This window comes from Coloeus monedula (genome assembly GCF_965178545.1).
Source record: "Coloeus monedula genome assembly, chromosome: 6".
In the NCBI taxonomy this organism is placed as follows: domain Eukaryota; kingdom Metazoa; phylum Chordata; class Aves; order Passeriformes; family Corvidae; genus Coloeus; species Coloeus monedula.
This window is the reverse complement of record NC_138786.1, coordinates 36,725,821-36,747,593: the sequence shown is the minus strand read 5'-3', so window position 1 is coordinate 36,747,593 and position 21,773 is coordinate 36,725,821.

Sequence of the window (21,773 nt, the reverse complement as noted above, 5' to 3'; positions counted from 1 at the left end):
TCCATTGAAAAAGATTAATTGATATTTTCCTGTTAGGGGTTTAACCACTTGGATTTGGCCTCATATCCCCCATTGTTACTGACGCTGTGATCAGCAGAGCAAAGTTGCTTAAAGGTTAGACAAACTTCGCAGCATAAATTACACAAACTAATTTATGTTAAAGTTTGGTGAGCCTCTAAGCCTGAAGAGCTTCTATTAACTCCTCAGGTGTTTAGAAAAAAATAGCTGCTAGAAAATAAGATTATTTATGAAGAAGTAGCTAATCTTTATAGAGAATTTTATAGCATATTGAAGCATTTGGATTCAGTATAGCAATTGTGCTACTATAGGAAAAATACGTAACATTCAGTGAAGTCAGTACTACTAGTATTATTGACATTTCATTTTAATGTGCTTGTTTTCCAATTACATTTAGGATGTGGGGGGAGCAGGGCCATGAATCTCGAAATATATTTTTTCTTCAAAGCTTTAAAAATTTTCCAAAAAATGAGTGTCTTGTGGACATATGGCTGCATATTTGGATAACACCATTTGCATTTTCAAACTTGCAATATTTTTAACCACTCATTTGGCTTTTGCTTTCAGAAAAGCAGACAGTTAGTGCATTCATTTGAAATGATTTAGACTCTTTAACTCTTTAAAAAGACAAGAAAGGAAAGTATATTCATGAATCATTTAACATATATGTTCATATTTATGCTTGAAAATGTAAACTGATAATCTGATATAGATTTATTGAGTAAAAAAAACAAAGATCTTGTAAATATTAGATATTCATAGATATTAAGAGAAAAGTAACACCACAAAACACATAAGACTGAAAGAGAAAATGTTAGCATTAGCAAAAAAATGGAAACGGTTAACTAAATGGAAGCAGTTAGGACACAATTACATAGGTTTTGATCCTACAAAGAAAGTATGCTTCAAATAAAACTGCTGGAGATATCATCCTTCAAAAAACAACATTCCCCATTCTTCTAGTGCCTAATGAATATGCAATATTTACAATTATTTATTCTGCTTTAAAAAAGACTTTGTATTCTGTTTAGTAGTGGAAAAAGTATTGTATCTATTAATAAAAAAAACCAAGATGGTTGACAAAAAACCACTTCTCTAAAATATGAAATAGAAGTATTTTCAAAAGCAACAGATGAACGAAATGAGAAAATGTCAAAGGTTCTTACAAGTAAAATAGAAGAATATATTTTAAAACATGCTGCAAGTGAATTGGTAATGGAAAATTAATAATTTTGAGTCACTTTTAAGGTACATAAAATATATGTATCAAAAATTTGGGTAATTTTAGTTTCTCCAGACTGAAAAAAGTGTTATTATAAATTATAGTTTTAAAAGTCTCGTCATATAGTGCCTAGACTGTTTGATGAATAAAGTAAAATAAAAAATCAACTAGTTTTCAAAAGTTGGTGTAGACAATTCCAGCTACTTCAGAATATTCCTCTTTAATGTACATATTCTAAACTCTATATATGCTAAAATATGCAATAGTCTGAAATTTGTAATATTGTGCATACATTTGGACATATTGCAGACATATTTGGACATATTGTGGACATATTTGGAGTATTTCAGTTTTTTTCTTAATTGACATACTATATGGATACTTATATTTTCAAGAAACAGCAATCTGCTTCATTTTGAATTATTTTTTTAATGTGTATATCTAATTATTACTTATTTATTAATTTCAGCAGAAGTTTAATTAATTAGCAGCTGATGCAAAGTATGACAAAAGTAAATACAAGCACTTACATTACTTCTGATATTGAACGACTACAAATTTTATTGACCCTAATCCTGACAAATGTAGTTAACCTTATTGATTAACTCAAGCACTGAAATAGAGTGAAAAATGTTTTACCACAAGACACTATAGTATGACCACTATGTCAGCTATTTCAGCCGTCAAGACTTAAATGCACAGCCTACACTGAACATATTGATTTTCCTAAATAGTCCTCCTATAATAAATACTAGATTATCACTGCAAGTCTCTGCAGACATGTTAGGTGATCACAGAATGGAGCTGTAATCAGAGGAAGTTCTGTGAAAGAAAATCTTTTTTTATTCTCCTCCTCTGAGAAATTAGGTACAGAGGAAACAAGGGACAGCAGAAATCACTGTAGTTGTTCATATAGAATCTGCTCTTAGATTATGAAATATTTCATCTTAACACTTAAGCTTTCATCCTTGCAAAGGCAAAAGTTTTCAGAAATGTGTATAAATGTACTTAACATCATTCCTATGTTTTTAAAACTACTCTAATTCCAAGTTAACATTTAAATTATTTAAGATGTTGCTAAAAAACACTTATAAAGACAAAACAGCTTGCATAAACTGACTGTAATAAACCTTCCTTTACTTTAAGAAAAATAGAATCAATATATATAATTTTTTTTTAAATCTGGTTGTTTGGTGGTCACATAAGAGCTAATATTTTTGTTACCTTGACACAGGATTATTTTTAGAATATAATTTGCCTTTTTGTAATGCTATTTAATGCTAACTAGGCCTGAAAAAAAAAAAAAAAAAGAAGACAAAGGGTTATAGGCCATGACATTTTCTAGCCTGAATTATAAGCCCTTTTTCATTATTTGAAAATTTCAAATGTACCTTTATTTGCTATGAAAGACAAGACAAAACCAGAAGGAACACAAGACTTTAACAAAACAGAAGACAGATGTCCAGAAATTATCAATTGCTAAAGCACACAGATTGTGATTAAATTTTAATGTGGCTTTTAACTTAAGTAAAGATTTTGCTTATCGAAGAGAAAGAATCCCAGAGAAAATATTGTTATTGATTTCATCATTTTAGATGTAACTGATCCCTTAAGTAATTTTTCTTGGTTTCAGTGTCACTTTTTAAGTGTCTTCTTAGACTTAGGAAATCATTAGAGGGCATGTTCATTTAAAATTCTAAGTCTAATGCATAAATTGTTCTCCAGTGGACTCAAAGCCACATCTGTTGAAAACAAAACAAAGCATTCAATGTGCTGAGTAAAATCAAAACATAACCATAGAATGGTAAGAGAGAGTTGAATTAGGCAAATTAAATGCCATGAAAAAGTTTTCAATTGATTTAGAAAATGATTGTATACTTTTAAAAAATATATTGATTATCTTTAATGCTTTGAGATAGAAAGCATAATGTGTACTACAACAACATGACAGTCTCACATATGGTGAAATACATTAATTGTGCACATGGCTTTTTAGTAGACCTATACTAGGACAGAGGTTGCCCATTTCATATAAGCAAGATGCAGTGGCTTGGTTTGTTGATTTTTTTTTAAACAAATAGAAAGTGAATTACGATGTTGCCACACTGATAAAGAAGCAGTTCTTATTGTTCTGTCAATAAAATTAATTGCTAAAATTGAGGCACCATAATAGCCACTATCATGTTCTGATGTTTCATAAATATTTAACTGTGTAAGACTCCTGAGGTCAAAAGGGCTAATTCCGTTTAGTTTCCTGAATAGTCATGCAAATTTGGCTATTTAGAAAGTGAAGTGAATAATAATGACAGACCTTTATATATAGCGTTCTTTGATACAGACATGCTGTCTCTATTTACTCCATAGATTTAAAGTAGCCTTTTTGAAAATAACTCTTGATTTTTCATAGAGAGTTCTGTTAGAGTCTAATATCTACTCCTTTAAGCTTAACTTAATGTCTTGTAAAAGAGAAAAGTAGCCATGAAGCTAAATTGTTTTGTAACATCTAAAACAATTCTCAACATATGTCTTGGCGAGTTCTATATGTAAAGTCCATATGAAGAGAAATTACCCCCTCAGTCCTCTTTTCAGAACAATGAATTAATCCATACTTCATAAAAAGTTCTAGACTTTGAGAAGTGAACAGATAAACATTGGTCCAATTAGAACATTATTAATGTTTAATTATTAATACCAGCCTTTTCTGCTGTCCTTCCTCCTCCCTCCACTGCTTAGTCTTTGCTTAAAATCCATCTTGTCACACTTTCTCCTCTACACTTGATTAGATCTGTGAAACTAGAATTGTGCACAAAACAGGTGTTGACCAGTGTGATTCTTACTGAAAATTCAAATATATCAAATGCATCTCATTGACAAAAGTCACAGAAGATTTTTTTTAACATTCATTTTGCTTGCACACATTCTTTGTTATCATTACTTGCATTATGTACAGGGTCCCTGAATGTAACTTGTTCCTACTTACATCTTCAAAACTCATGACTAATCAAAATTATGATTTGTAACAATATGTAAAAATATTATTTGAGCAATATGTTCAAAAAGTAGAATAAAGAAAACAAATAAATAATCATGTTAGCTTACACTGAAAGCTTTCACCATACAAAAGGGAAAGCAGGTGTCTTAATGGGCCAAATGAGAGAATGAGAGGAATTCAATCTTTTCCACCACCCAACCTCTCTATGATCTACTCCTGTGGCTAAGAAGTAGTAGTAACCTGTCTAATTTTCCTCCAGTTCTATACATCAGCTTCATGAACTAGTAAATACATTTCAGCTCTGAATATGAAATAAGAAGAATATGAACTAAAACCCAGAGAGCAGCAATCATGATTAACACAAAAACCATTTAGGTTCAAAGATCTGCAAGAAACACTGCATGAATACAAAAGACAGTATAAAGCCATTTACCATATGCAGTATTTAGAACAATGTAGCTATTTTATTTTTCCATTACAGAAAAATAGCATCGACTTCGGTGTGGTACACGTTGATTAATACTATGCCTCTAATGACTACTGCAGTCATTTAATACATGCAGCAACTATGCAGCAATGCAATGAGGAGCTTTTTAGACTCTGGCAATGCTCAAGCTCTGAATGGCAAGAGTGGTTTACGGGAAGAGTTCAAAAAGCACATGAAAGCAAAACAAAATCAGCTAACTCTCCAAGGCAAGACGTCTGTTATGTGTCTGATATTTAACTCAAAGCCTCTAGTGGCATTTTCTTTGTGTAAATTAAACATCTCTGATGTGACTATATTACAAAATAAAACATCATAAATAGCTCTTGCATCTCTGGAGCTCCCTCTCCTGTTTACGGTCAGCAGCCAGCCTTCTTTGGTTCCTATTCAGGTAAACCAGACACTTATGAGTCTCAATAAGGTTAGGCCGTGTGATCTGACTTTCACAGATTATAGACATTTTTTCCAACAGTGTCTCTACTGGAATTTACTGACAAAAGTTTGCATGGCAATATCTACTGACATTTGTATAGAAAACAGTGAATAAGATTCACTGCACCATAGAACCACCTTGAAAAATTATTGAGGAAACTTCCAAAAAGACATTTATTAAATGCATGCAAATACCCATAACAGAATTGAGAAAGTGATCTCAGGCACAGCAGTTGAGGTTTTTAAAAATTTCAATGTTTTCTTCAGAAAATTTAACTAGATGTTGTTTACTACTAAACAGTTGGCCTAAATGTATCTGTTGTTCCATTACTGATGAGGAATATAAGACCTATTTTCAGAGCTGCTCGACATTTTTCCTTATGTGGTTACTTTCAGTTAATTGTAACTTTGCCAGACTGTTTCAGGCTGTAATTTTTCATGATGCATATCTAATTTAGGCTGATAGTTCTGAAAAAAATTAAACTAGAACCATTTTAGCCATTTCCAAGAGCAAGGATATTGAAAAGACATCAATTTCGTGTAATTTCAATTCGTTTACTATGTGCTGTTCCAAACGTCATATACTAGACTCATACTACACTTCTGCACTAACACAGAAAAAAAATGGTGGCCCCCACCCCAAGAAGCTTATATTCTAACAGTCAAGTGAGCAACAACTCAGGTCTACAAACCAAAGAAGAAATACATGGAAACATGGAAACACTACTGGACACCGTGACAGACAGCGTGAGAAGAACACCTGGAATCTAAATTCTGTTTGTCTCATTTCAGTCTTCAAAAATGGGTGATATGGCTCTGCAGTAAATGAAACAAAAATAACGAACTGACTAACTAACTAAATAAAAATGCTAGTAGAAGAATGCTGAGAAAACATGTTGTTTTGGTTTTTTCTTTAAAACAAATATGGAATAGTTCTCTGAAAGGAAAACAGAATACCAAATCACACCACCATCATATACACAATTGCACCATTCAAAGGACAAAAGGAAGACTGCACATACTTACCTGCAATTAAGCAAACTACAGAAATTGACCTGTTCACAGGATTTTCAATGCTTTGCTTGGTGCATGAGTTTCTGGTTTGAAATTATTTAAGCGAATCACCTTGCTTTGGGCAGGCAGACATTTTGTAAAATTCTTAAAAACTGCGGGAGCACCACAGACCTTTCTAATAAATTTGGCTCTTTATTTAGGAAAACTATCCAACACATTTTCAGCACTATGAATTTAAGTCTTCTCATGAAGTGAAACCTGTTCCACAAAATCTACTCTCTCATCTTTCAGTTTAACTACTGTCTGGTGCAACTGTGCTTCACACATAACTAAATTTCAACTTCAAAATAGATGTTTTGAGCTTTCTCAGACATAGTTATACTATATCCTGATACAATATCTGTTTCATTTACAACAATAACAAAGTCTTCCTTGCTTTTCAAACACAAATTTAAGGAGGAAGAATATTTTATTGTCTACTCAGATTATTTCTGGAGCATCAATTGGAATTGGAGCCCCATTGGGTTGAGTGCTATAAAACCACACAATAAAAGGAAATCTTTGAGTCAAAGCACTTATATGCCAGTTTGTATGAATAAAAAAACAGTGAGAGAAAAGAGAAGAAAAACCTAATTTTTTAAGCAAGGGCAAATGTTTGGACTTCCTAAATATTAGATGACTCTGCCTACCGCTTTCGGTTATGTCAGTTGTGGGGATTTACCCTTTACTACTTCTGCTACAGGAACATATTACTCTATCAAAGAAATTAAAACCTTGTTTGCAAAGTTAATTTACATAAACAAAAATAACACTTTACAGTCCTAGCACTAATCCTAGGGTGTGATTTCTAGAAATTCCTAAATTCTCCAGTTTCAGAATTTTCTAAGAACAATTCAGGCAATATTTTCAAAGTTAATTCGCTTTAATCTAATGATTATTTAGCAGAGCCAGAATTAACTAAAAATTCTAGGTTTTAGAAAGAACTGAATTAAACTAGTCATTTGAGCAAGGAAATAATTCCTGAGCAAAGAGAAAATTATTTTTTCTCAGTACTGGAACTTCCAGTCCATATCAGGTTTGAGCAGATGATTGTAGGAATCGATAAGTTTCTTTAAGATTCCTTCTCTTGCCCTAAAAGTATCACACTTCCTTTTCTTTAGAAAACCTGTTTACATGTGCTAATATTCCCTTTACCTGCTACATTTTTTCTAATACACATCTGTGTATTTCAGGTGCATAGACTGACTCTCATGCAACACTATGAAGAATGGATGTACAAAAAAGGTTATGACAGACCATCTCAGGCAGCATAAAAATAGCAATAAGACAATATCTTTGTTTTAAGAACAGCTTGCCTTTAATACTCTAACAGTAATATTTTAGTAGGGCAATAGATGAACATATCAGTTTAGATTAATTTGTATAATGGCACATTTAAGAGACTGACTTTTTGAAGTTTGTTCCATCTCCACGTGTAATTTTTGGCTCCAGCATAATCTCTGCCGTACTGTCTTCTTGCACATGGTAAACTAGCCATCTGGATAGTGTGTCAGCATTAATGTTTTCACACCCTCAGCTTCCTGTGCTAAATGAAGTCAAATTCTTGAATTATGGCAGCCCACCTGCACATAATTTTTTCCATAGTCTGTGACTACAACTTTTCTTCCAGAAGCATACAACTAAATATTAGTACTCTGAAACTGTGAGGTAAGTTTCAAAGGTCTAGGAGTTACCTGCACTTTGAATTGCCCAAGGAGAGAGGACTGACAAGACTGTAGCCTAAAGTCAGGAGGGTTCAACATCTCTTGTGAGTCATTCCAGGTCCACTGTCCCCATTCATTTTTCAAGCTTTCATAGGGCAATTTCGACTGATTTTCACACCTGTGAGACCATAGCTAGAGATTTAGACAGAACGCTGTCTTGGTTTCTATTTAATTCTGGACACCAGTCTGGCTTTGGATCCATTTGTGTGTGCTTGTGTTATGTTAAGAAACAGATTGCTAGAGAGAAAAGCACTCAAAGCATGATGTGAAATTTATTTCATATCTTCAAGGATTTCTCTGTGGTTGATACATATAAAATTTAATGGAAGCTATGAAGGAGAGAATTCAACAGAAGACAAATCCTTGGTTCTAAACCAAAAAAAATTTGAACCAAGATGTAAATTTAAAGGTTTTTATAATATGGGTACAGTCCCTGTACTTTGGTCAGCTATCATTAGAGATTCTAACAGTGGCATGGATTGTCCATTCAGAGTTCACCACCTCTTTTTTAATTACCTACTTTTTCTTTAAACTTCCTAAAAGAAATTACCCCAATTGTCAGTGTTTGGAGAAATAATAAGACTAATTACAAAAGTTAACATTCTTTGGAGTTGTCTTTCTGTAAGTTCTTCAACAAGTGAGGCAGAACAAGGCTAAAGTTGAGATGTCAACTTGTCCCTATCTTCTACCAAAAAAAGTTCGGAAGATCGCAGCTTTGTGAATTTTTGTCCTAATTCTTGACTGAACCATAACCTCAATGGAACATTAATAAGGAAGCTGAGAGCCCAAAAAAGAGCTTTTTGATTTCATAGTAATATCTTCCCTTGCAGGTGGAGAAAGGTCCCAAACCTTCTGTTTACTCCCCATTTTCAGTTCCAATTAAATGCCTGGAGCACAGAGGGATGACAGACATTTCCCTATCAAATTTTGACTCAACCTTAATATTTAGAGTGAGGACAGAAATCCAGAAAAGAGGATTTCAAGCAGAAAGGAAAAAAACCATGTGCTTTCTTTTAGATGATAGATCCAACATCAAGCAAAATAATCATGTACAAAGTTAAGCTAGAGTTTGACTGACATGTATGGCTCAAACAAGCAACAGGAAATGCAACTGTCATCTGCAGCATATAGACTTCTTTCCTATTGACTAGACATCTTAATAACAATACATTCCCTCAAAGAGACTTTACCCACAATTCCTTCCTTATATTTCTCACAAGTTAATTTCTAATCTTAAGAAATTAATGCCATTAGCATTTGTTTAGTTCTAGCATATTATATTCACACTTACTTGTTATTCCAAACTTGTTCTCTATTCTTATTTTACTGTTATTGATTGCTACCAGCAAAAAAATTACAGGGATGTAGCCCTAGAAGGAGAGTGAAAATACAATGTAAGGATGAACTAATACACAGAGGAATCAGTCAGCCCTTTCATTGATTCCAATGGGTATGGAATCAGTCCTATTCTAATTATTTCTTAGTGTCAACACATTTTATCCCAGATACATAAGAGTATTCTGCTTCTCACTGAAATCTAAGCTAGAATGAATGGTAGATAATGTAAGGCTTGGGGAATTTCAAAAATGAAAAATACCGTCTTAAATAAGGCAAGGAACCTCATGGAGTTTTTGTTAATCCTAATTAAAGTTTTTTCTTCTCTGCCTCTACAAAAACCAAGCATCATCTGTATATTTTCTGAAACAGTGGAGCATCTCAACATCTTTCAGGCTCTTTTCATTGGAGGGCATCACATTAAGTTGTCTTCATCAGAGAACTCCTAAACAGCTAAAAGACAGAGGTTGCTAGGTACCCTGAGCTGCTTTTTGACACTTCGTTGACTGTATGGGGAGGTAGCAACTGAAATCTGCCACCAGATCTAAATAACCTAAACTTACATAGCAGTGGATCAGTCTTTTGCTTCTCTTTCCACACTACAGTGAATCACTCATTCCTGCCTCTGACATATATGAATGTTTTCTATCTTATTAAAACTAAAAGTCACTCACATACTGGGATTTGCACCATGTTTTAGCAGTGTAATGAGCCGTAAGTCATGAATGTTCACTGGGAAGATGAACAAAAATACCATTACCAGGATAAATTTTATATATTAATCAGTATATAGGGTAAATACTGGAAATGATTCCCTATCAATCTATGTAAAATATTTGCAAACTTTTTTCACCTTTACCTTTTTCTTGAACTATGATGAATATAGCACACAAGATTGTTTGCTATTAACAGAAACAACAGGCCAAAGGTATTTTTATGGACATTTAAAATAACTCCAAAGTATTTAGAAATTAAATTATACATATATTTGTGAGTGTGTTGAATATACGTATAGACACAGGAATGCAAATAAAAATAATATATGCAACCCTTCCTGGCACATCATGAATCTGTAAACCTTTTCATTGACAGAGGATGAACTTCTGAAAACCACCAAACTGACAGGGTAGAACAGAACACCAGTATGTGAAAGAACCCAGGACCAAACTTGAATATGATGAGTTATACTACTCTTTTCATGGCTTTAATTCTATAGTCATCTTTTACAACTCTCAATCCAAATTATTACCAAATTTTATGACCTAATTAAATCACACAAGTAATGGTTTTGCAAAAACAAGCTGATGTTAGTCCTGTGAGAAATAGTACTTCTAACATTCAAAGGAGACAATCCTTCCTGTAAGTGGCAGTCTTTACAATTTGTGGAGACTATATATTCATCTATAGAACCTAAAACTTGGTGGCATTTTGTGAGAATTTTTTTTTCCCAATTACTGTGTTTTTCAGCAATATTTTCATTGCAACAATCAATATTTCATTTCAACATTTAGCAATAATCCTGAGATTACCTCAGCACAGTGCTGCATAAAGGAAACAACAGGTTACTTTCCATAAAAATACACTAAAATAACAGTGGACAAAGGGTCCTTCTCTCAAAACAGGCAGAAGCTTATTTGCATAAAATTCTGAAGTTTCTGGGATAATATTCCAAGATTCAGGAAGGTGGAACTATGTAGCTGTTAAATCAACCAGTACTAAGAGGAAATAATTATTTTTATATTTTCCATCCGGAACTACCTGCAGTGACTTCTCCACAGGTAGCTGACCAGGCTCAATACAGCTTCTGAGTCACATCAGAGAATGCATCTGACACTCAACAGAGATGCTGGTCTTGAGACTGGCCAAATAACCTATGACTCTTTGAATAAGAGATGCAAAGGCAACACGTCTTTCACTTTCTTTGATTAACCAAACCTTTAGCCTCTTAGAAATCACAAGGTTTAACATTTTACATAGTGCGTTATATGTCATTTTAAAAGTGATTTTCCCTTGCACCATTTATTTTGTTTGGCACTGCTCAGGTTCTCTATTTTCCTGTGTTAACAGGTAACATTAAAGATATGCTTTGAAAAAGGACTCCATTGGAATATGCACAAATTCATTCTTTGTACATCAATGGGATGCTTGATCATATTTCCATTCTCTCTTGATTATTGGAAAAACAGCAGACTGAATATAAATAGGACTCAAATCCTGTTGAAAGCTAATGTTTTACATACTACTAACTGGTAGCTCAGCTCAAAATTAGAAGTTTTCTCTTGTAAACAAGGTTAAACTGACAAAGACGTGGGATTTTGTTAGAATCTTAGGGTCTTGTTACATGCATTTTAGGTCAGATACAGTTTGCTATGAGAGAACAGTGGTTTATTGTGGAGTTGTCAATTTAAATTAAATTATGACTTTTGAGAAACTAACTTGAAAACTTAAAGCAGTCAGATGATATTATGCATTATATCTTCAGTCCATTAAGAAATCCTAAAGTAAGGTAACCAAAGACAGAAAATACCGGTTCAAATTTCAAGCCACAATAAGTGTGAATATACCCTCAATTTAATAAAATATATAATGCAACTTCCTGAGGCTTAAATTTCTTACAATTGCACTTGGAATGGGCACTTGTTTTCCCATTATTGGCCACTTTAATCTACTTATATCCTAGTTGTCTCATTTAAAGATCACTTTATAGTACTGGGTGATGTGCATCTGAGGTCTGTGTTCCACTATTGCCTGACGCAACACAACAGTTTACAAATTTCTGAACTTGATCTGAAAGCTGATTTAAAAATCTATACAGACAATCGGATTTCCTTGAAAATATATACACACAAGTCTGCTGTGAGGTGGCTAAAATGAAGTAAATTCAGTTTCAGGAGACAGGAAGAAAGCCAAGACTGAAAAGTAAAGATCTAGAAGCAAATGGGCACTAGCACTGACCAAGTTTGAAACCCATCCCTCCCCAGAGAAAATTAGAAGAGGGCAAGGAAGACAGGCTTTGGAAAAGTAGAATGTTTGTGCTTTTCTTTCCAGCAGACTGCATTAAATATTCAGCAAAAGGCGGGGATCAGTTTACATTACTCTTCTTGTTTCTCGTGTATCGGCTGACAGGTGCTGTAAACATACATAGACAAACATGGTCCTATTCTTGCAATGCTCCAATAACTGAGGGCAGAAATACTTTTTTCCTATAGCAGCAACAGTTTGATACTTGCAGCCATAATACATTAAGATCAGGTTTACATTCACTGCCAGAATTAAAACTTTTTTGTCCTATTGTATAATACAAAATCTAATTCTTAGACACCCAGAGAAGGGAGATGCTTTGTAGTTAATTTGAATACGTATTTGTGTGGGTTTATTGAGAACATAATAAATAATCATTTCAGCTAAACTCCGCCCTGGTATTTAATGACCATTAAAAGTAATATAAACATCTCAAACTCTAGGTTTTACAGCTTGAGGAAAAGCACAGACCAACGTGAAACAGCTGACCTTGGCTAAAAGATGGAAACTAGCATTTAAAACATTCACTCATTCATGTTTAAGAGATGTCATGGTAAATAAATAATGACTGTTTACACTTAGTCCTAAATGTCTTCTTTTTCCACACTATAGGCAGCTATTTGGCTGAGATGGTATCATTCACTGATCTAATGACACTGTACCTTTTTTCTCACTTGAATTGTACTTTTGGCTGTCACTTGCTCTTTTGAACAAAGGTTTACACTATTAAAGGATATCATAATAGCATATTTTTTTTTTTACTAAATTGATATTCAAATCAATAACGATAAGGGCAGTCTTCTCTCTGTACCTAGGAAAATGTACCATCTGCATTTGGCTTCTGATATTCTGCTGTGAGCAAAATTTAAGCATAAGGAAGTGTTTAAGACTCCCCTTAAGTTAAACTGCAATTCTAAGTATTTTATAATCTTCACAACACTCAGAGCCAGTAAAAGCGACCCTGTATATTTTTATTTCATCTCTGCTGGATCATATGATATTTAATAATTGGTTCTGGCACCTCATTGCAAATTATTATAACTTTGAGATTCAACAGTTTTATTGAACATATGGGCAGCAGAGTCTCAGAACATATATATGATACAGACTATCAAGAGGACCTTCTGTCATGTTTTGGTGAGCTTTAAAGGGTCAGGTAAATTTTGTTGGGTAGATTTGTGCTGTGTTTCCACATTCTTTGTTTTGTGTTTATTTAGTGGGCTACTTTTTTTCCCTTGTGTTAAAATTCTTTCCGGTAAAGACTGACTGCATCCACAACTGCATTTGTTGATACTGATGTGTGTACTGTTCTGTCAGGCTTCTACACAATATTGAAAAGCAGTGGCTGGAATGGCCAGGAAAGACAACCATTGGACCTTAGTGAATGACTTTCCTGTCACATGGTACCATATTGTATCAGTGTTTGTTTCAGTTAACACTACATAAAATTGCTGAGCAGAAGAGCTCATCATATCAATAAAAATGAACAAACTTAAGAAGCCTCATTATTGATAGTGTACTTGATGGAAATTTGATAACAAAATTCAAATTATTATTTAAGAAACCTATACAGTGCAGTATATTTATGTCTGGAAAAATGACATACCTTCTCGTACAACAATTTCTTAAAGCAATGCTATTTTGGTGCAGCTCTGGCTTCAGCATCCATACCTAATCTCGTTTTCATCTATGAGTCTGTATCATTTGCTGTATTAGACTATACATGAATAGAAGCAATTGTGCGTTCCCTGAATACGTAAATGTCCCATAGATTTCAGTGGGAAATGTGTGTGTGAAAGTAATAATATCCAGCCATTATGTAGATTATACGCAAATAATTGCATAACAAGTTGTACTGAAAAATAAATAGAGATGGCTTGCTGACACGTGTATGTGCGTGTGTGTGTATATCTTAAAAAGGAAGCCTAATTTACAAAAACTGCTTTATTTCATCTTAATTCTGCTAAAAAGCTAACCACTCTGTCACAGTATTTTCTCCTCTACTGCCTTTTCAAGGTTGTGAAGTTGAAGAATTAGGAGCTTAATCAGCATTTACATGTTTTTCAGTGCTTACTTTTACTATGCCAGGCTGCATTTTTATTAATGGGGTTTTAAAATATTTCTCTATAAATTCATTTATAGATATCATATATGTAGGAAATACCAAAAGAAAAGCATCCCATGGTTTTTGGACCTTTTTGGTTTTATTGGCATATATTCAACTGATTTTCACAGCTAAGGTTGGGAAATATTAATTAGGTTTATCATCGGCAAAAGTAAATTACGTGGATTCTACTAATGAATTTGAAGAGCAGTATAAAGGTTTAGGTATAACTGATTGTTTCCACAGAAGATGTATAAATACTAAAAGTATTGGGGACCAGAATAACTGCACCTTTAGGCAGAAAAGCTCCTACTAGAACATGAACTAGTTTTGTGATTACTTGCCTGGCAAAATTTGAACCAGTAGGTGGAGTCCTTGCTAATAATAATTGCATGAACAAATCTTGTTAGTATATACTAAGGCCAAGATATTTTTCATATAATAAACTGCTAAAATCATATGTGCTTTAGGCTTCTTGTATTGGTATAATTAGCTAGAAATAGCAGTAAAAGGGCAGAGATAAAATATGCATAGACCTATAGCTATCTTTCAGAAAACAGAAGAAAACACAGTTTGGAAGAGCCAAACATTCTTCAGAAGAGGTCTTTTGGAAAAAAATAATAAGCATAACTTGATAACTAGAAAGCTGGTTGTGTTGTTGATTTGTCTTATTGTTGTTGTTATTATCTTTTTTTTTTTTTTTTTCTAAGCAAGATACTTTTTCAGGCACATCTACCATTCCAAAGATTAAAAAACCTCCATGGTAAAGTTTCACTGAAATCCAAGGTTTTACATACCAATCGACACATAGGATTGTCATTATAATCCAGAGGTGTTTGTACAATATAATGTAAGTTCAGATAAGAGGAGTGTGACTAATAGTTTACAAGAATGAGTTTTTCAAAAATTCCCATTTTAGAGCAGTCTACGGACACCTGAAATGTACCAAAAATTTTCGTAGCAAAGCTCCCTAAAAGCTTGTACTTTTGAGTATGTGCCAAAAAAAAAAAAAAAAAAAAAGAAAAAAAGAAAAAAATGCTTTAAAAGTACCTCATGGCAAAGGCAATCTAAATTTATTTCTCATAGGCAAGTGGCCTCCCCTTTAGGTAACTGAGGTCTATGTTTATTCACATTTTTGTTTTGCTCTCCAATTCGAGAACTATTATAACTTTCATGGAAATTTTTTACAGAAAATGAAAATGTACCCCAAAAAACACATGTATAGTGATGCAAAGTGCCTGTAACCTCCTAAAAGAAAAAAAAAAAATATTAATATATTCTGGTGAGTTATTTCTGTCAAAAACTGAAACGAACAAACAAAACTGAATATATATGCTCTATATGAGTAAGTGGTCTAAATTCTACAAGACTACACATATGGATAGCCCCTTGATCCTTTTTGAAAAAAAAATCTGCCCCCTTTTCTTCTTTGTTAAATGCAGGACTTCATGACATAACTCTGGGAAGCGGTTTAGCTCTGAGGACTGAAGGTGAGAATGTTGACTGAAGGCTAGTGTTGTCCCAGGGAAAGGCAACATTCAAAGATCACCTTCACTTTTTCAGTAACCCAGTGACTATTTTAAGGATCTTTCTTATCTCATGAGCTATGGTGCATGTCATTGTCAGGTATAGAAATCCAATATTATGGAGAGGGCATCTCCTGTAGTGATAGTAGGGCCAGATAAAAAATAAGCAAGTTCTTGTGTGAAGAAGTGCAAGTGCCTACAACTAAAGTTGGTTATTTGTTCTGACCTCTGGAGGATTCCTCATATTTTACCTTTAAAGTTCTTGAGGTACTTATTCATACCTGTCTAGGTACGGATTCATATTTTTGTGAGGACAGCACCTAACTTCCACCAAAATGAAAGTGGGTGCTATAAATCAGGCATTCCTTCACACAAGTGCCTGAAAGTTATTTAACAGCTAATCCTCCAAGTCTTGTTCTATGCACCAAAATATGTAATCCTCACAAAGTGCACTGTATCTGCTACAGTCTTCTAAGAGACAAAATGGTGTCCCTCTTTTATATAATTGCCTTTCCTGTGAAATACAAGCAAGAGATTCCTTTCCTCCATTGCCTACGGGTGACTAATCCTACATTTCCTTTTTTTTATAGGAGATGGCCTACAGAATGGCTTAAGTGTAGGAGTGTCACTTTCTATACTTCCCACTGAAGCTTTGAGAAGAGAAAACCACGAGCAAATAGAACTAAGCAAGATGGTGGACTGCTAACTTGTGACTTCTAATTCCTTGATTCAAGTCCTCCTTAGGTATTTCAAATTAAATCTAAACTGCCATAGAAAAACTTCACCCTATGTGTATTTACATTAACTCTGGTAATTGTTAGAATTGCAAGGGAAAATATAAGCAGAAAAGAACCCATAAAATAGTCACAATACAGTAAAAAATTATTTCTAGTTTACATAGATGATGCATATTATGGTGTGCATGAAGATGCAACAAAGAAAAAGCTTAAATTACTCTGCAAACACTTAAGTGAAGAAGGAGACTGATGCTTTCAATCTGCTTAGACAATCTTTCCTCAACTGATATATGAGGGCTCTACAGTAGTGAAACATGTTGGTCCAAAATTCATTCTTAGTTTGCATGGTCAACTCTCATGTACCTTTCAGATATCTTTTGGTATCTGCCCTAAAAGAACATATGTTATCAATGTTATTAATTATGCTAGATTAAGACAGAAGACTAAATCATGGCTCTAAAGAATGAATTTTCTCCTTTGTACCAAAAGCAGATTTATCAAAGAGCTGACCGAGGAAATCTTGAGATTGTCTTAACACAAGTCACATCTTTATTTCTATTATCTAAAGGGAGGTACTTCCACTCTCATATTATTCAAGCCCACTCTACTGTTTTTTCCAGGCCTATTATCTTGTGGTTTATCATATGCAGAACAGCATTTCTAGACACATATTTTTACTGTTTGAATCTTGAAAGACAGTTCTGTGAGTCTACACCTCACTGGACCAAATGGATAAACTAGATTATTCATTTTGAAAGACTGGCACCTAGCAGTGAAAGATACTCTGGAACAGATACTTTTTATAGTAATGCAAAGAAGACTCAAGTGCAGTTCATTATCATTTGATTAGATTTTATGACCATGAAAGGCTTTTACAGATTTAATTCTTTTTTAAACAGTCATAAGCATATTATTATTATAGGACACCTGACCTGCATGAGTATCTCATTAATTTCTCAGCACTGTACAGAGTCCATATATCAACAAATATTTTCAACATATATATGTTAAAATAAGCATATTTTACCATGTTTACTGTTAAGCTAGGAGGGGATCATATAAACTCTGGTAAAGTTCTGATCTTTCTGAATCAATATCTGGTTATAAACGGATTTTATTTGGATGTGACTTTTAGCCGACTATTTCAAGAATGCTGACTGCCATGAGGTCCCAATGTTAAGCCTCTAGATAACTTTCTTTCCAGCTGGGAAAAAAAAAATTCAGAAAAAAGTACATTTTACTTGATATGTCAATAAATTGGAGTAAGTTTACTTTTTAGAATTTCCATGCCTGTTATTTGAAGATCATTGCACAAAGAACCCATTTAATAAGTTATCTGAAAGCTACATAAGATATTATTCAAGACTGACATAGAAGACACCTGTAACACATCGATGCAGTATCAATATTACTTACCCAGAAATTCTTAAAATGTACATTAAATGAAGCAGCAGGTTTCTTGGAAAAAGCCTACCTTGGCTTTCAACCATGCAGAGACATGGCCAGGCAACTCTGTCACAAAGCATCCATAGCAATTTTCTCCACTCAAAACTCATTTCTTCCAATCTTCACCTGATCTCCAACCTGAAAACCCAAGAAATGAGGCTGGCATTTTTGTTTCCCACACTACAGTCATAATTCCACTTAGAACAGGTTGTGCCATTCTTGCACAGGTGTGTATTTGAAAAAAAAGAAAACTGGTTAATCCACAGAATAATCTCCTATGAGTCCTTTACACCTTTCCCTTGCCTGTGCCAATGCTCAGCTGTCTGTATTCAGCTGTGTGTTGGATTGCTCCAGTGCTCTGTTCCATGAATCATGACAAGGTGATGATTGTCATGCTACCTGGTTTGCTGGCTTCGGAACAAAGGACAGTACACCAGGAACCCTCCACACATATCATGTAACATAGTAAAAGTGAATATTTTTCTGATTTTTTCCCATTCCAAAAATCAAAACAATTAGATCATAATTACATATTCCTTCATAAAAAACCTACTGGTCTCATTTAGTCATTGAAATTTATTAATGAAATGACAAGCACAACCTGAGCAGCTTAGATCCTGCTAAAGTTGTAGGTCCAGGATACTTAGCATAATTTTCAGGAAGGCATGAAGCTTTAATTTGCTGTGGCTCCCAACATCACCTCAGTTTCTAGTATGCTCCAATATCTTTGCTAATATGCACCTGAGAGGTCTTTTCTGCTTTAACATATTCCTTAGTCCTCTACCCCTCCCCCCATTATTTATCTTTTTTTATTCTGCATGTGTCATTGCTTATGTACACACTTAACATATTTTTATTCCTCTCATTTGAAAAAAAATATTTTGAGTTCACTTGCTTTTTTGTCAGTTGTCATTCATTTTACCTTGTTTTGCTTGCTTCAGTATGTTACTTCCCCTTATATTGTGAACTATGTCATCTGTGCCAATGTACATCCCTTGATAGTGAGTATGCAGTAGACTTTACTGAGAAATAGAAAAGAGAAGTGTTAGCCACTGCTCTCACCAAGATTATATTCTCTCTTAATAGAAGCTGTTGATAGATCCTGTGAGGCTACAACACTTAGGGTGTTGACTTGTGGAATGAAATCCTCTACACACAAGCACAGCAAAATATTTTGGTGAAAAGTAATTATCAGAAATAGTGACACGAGTAAATTAGTTAACTACATTTCAGCAGGAAGCTTGAGTTACCCCTGCCCGTTCTTGTTCCAGACCCATCTAAAATCAGCAGTTCAGCTTAATGATGTCACAACATTTGCCAGGCTGTGGGCACTGAAGAGAAGACGTGAAAATACTCCCACTGAATCAGATCCTCTCCTCTCACTAAGCACAGTTAAACAGCCCATCTGTCTCACATTGGAACTGATATCTTTGAAACATCATTCTATTATTACCACTGTGGTTCTAAAAAACTACCCTTAATTTTAGACATCATACAAGCAAGTTTTAAAATTCTCTGGATATTGTTAACCCAGATCTGAAACACTGACACTAAACAATGCTAGCAAGCTCCCCTAAGTAGGATATGGCTCAAGTACTGTACATCACCATTCATTTACCGAGGGTAACCTTTTGTGAAATACAGATACCCTACATTAAAAAAAATCACAACAAAGAATCCGACCCCTCCCTAATCTCTAATAATTTTGAAAGTGTGAATTGAAGAGGACTGAGAGACAGATGGGTCTGGATGATCAAGTTACCTGTTATAGCGGCACATCTGCCAGGGCAGTCAATCACTGTGATGTCTCTGACAGGTCGATGGAGACTGAGTACGAAAGGCTAAAGCTGCACTTGAATTTGCTCTGGTAAAAAAATCTGTCTGTAGCACACAGATCCTTGGAAAAAGACTTCAGTCACAATAAAAAAATCATAGTGCATTGAGCAAGCATAATTGTGAAATAGATCCATTCTTGATTTTGTTTGGGGCTTTTTTGCTTCAGGAATCAATCAAAAATGGAAAAAAGATGGAATAATATAAATATATTTTGGTAAAATCATTTCACAACAAAGGAGATGATAAATACGAATCACCAGAATAGAAAGAAAGGTTAAGACTGTCAAGTAACAAAACTAAATAAACTGTGGCACTGGAGTAGTTTATTTTTTCTCAATCTATGATTACATTAATTTGCATTAACCATGATGTCTTTCTTCTGTGTTTTCCAGTGTATTTATTTTCAGAGCTGCTGCTCTATATGCTAAGGTTAATTGTCCTGAAAAAAGCTTACACTAGGAAGTACTGAGTACCAAGAAGGTTTTTCACAGTTACAAACAACTTTTAGATTTTTGTTACATATTGCATATGTGTTAAAATGAGTATAGTGCTAATTGGATTGCTATTTTACCACATTTGCACCAATATAATTTCTACTTCTTGGACAACAGAGCTCAGAATAGTGTAAATATAAGGCCAAAGAAAGTGTTCAAGGATACAGCAAAATCTCTTATAAGCTCCAAAGGTTTTGACTCTTAAAGAGAAATTATTTGATTTCATTCAGTGAAGGTCACACAAACTCCTATAACAGGATGAAAACACTGAAAGATAGAATTCAAATATGCCTTTTACAAATATCATATTCATTTAGTTTTCAAACATTTTCAAGACTGTCTGTGAACAAGCTATTACTTGGAAGAAGATAACTGAATGTAAAAAAAGCCTTTCAATAGTTCTGGACTGCAAAACCAGTAATACCTATGGAATATTAATTTTATATGGCTTTACTTATTATTAGTCTGGCACCCATTTTTCAGCAATCAGACTACTGCTATGATAAGTGCTTTCTCTAGAAATGTAGTTTCCTGGCACAAACACAATTCTATTTTAGAATGTTTAGTTCAAGATGTCTGAAAATAAAATTAGTATTATTTGTGGGCTTCTAATACTTTCACCGAGTATATCTGACACTTTCTGGCATGGTAGAGGCCAGAACCATCACTATTTCTTAAAGAAATATACTTGTTGATTATCAACACTGTGCAAACTGAAAAATACTATATTTGTATTTATATCATAAAAACTTAAGATGCTGAACTAGAATAAATGTAATTTAGACTGGGTTTAGGTTGTGAATTTGGGCAAGGTATTAAAGAAGCCTCACTGAAGAAAACAGCACTCGTAGCTGAATTTAATGGGCTTTGAACTAAACTAGTAATACATCTTTTATATATGTTTCCTCCACAAGAGCATTCCTAACAAATTAAATATGCACAATGGAACTACCACTCTCGGTAAAGACACTCACAAAGGTGCCTGCAGGTCTGTGCCTTTAGTTTTATTTCTGTTAAAAGAGATCATAATGTCTCAAAGAAACCATGAGAAGAGTAGATTCAGTTGAGACCATGTAATACTAAGGTAAGGTGATGATGAATATCATAGAAAAACCTGTAAGACAAATACATGCTTATTTTTCCAAATGTAGCAGAAATCCATGTCTTGCTAGAAAATTGTTAGTAACAACAATAAGCTTGTTGACATCAAAGTGGATTGCATAAGATGCATCAGAAGGTGTTTGGTAGTGGAATGCCTGTGATGGAGAGGTAAATGATTTCTCATTGAAATGGTTTGGTTTGTTTGATGCTTCTTAAATATGGAAAATCATAATTTTTTTTTAATGCCT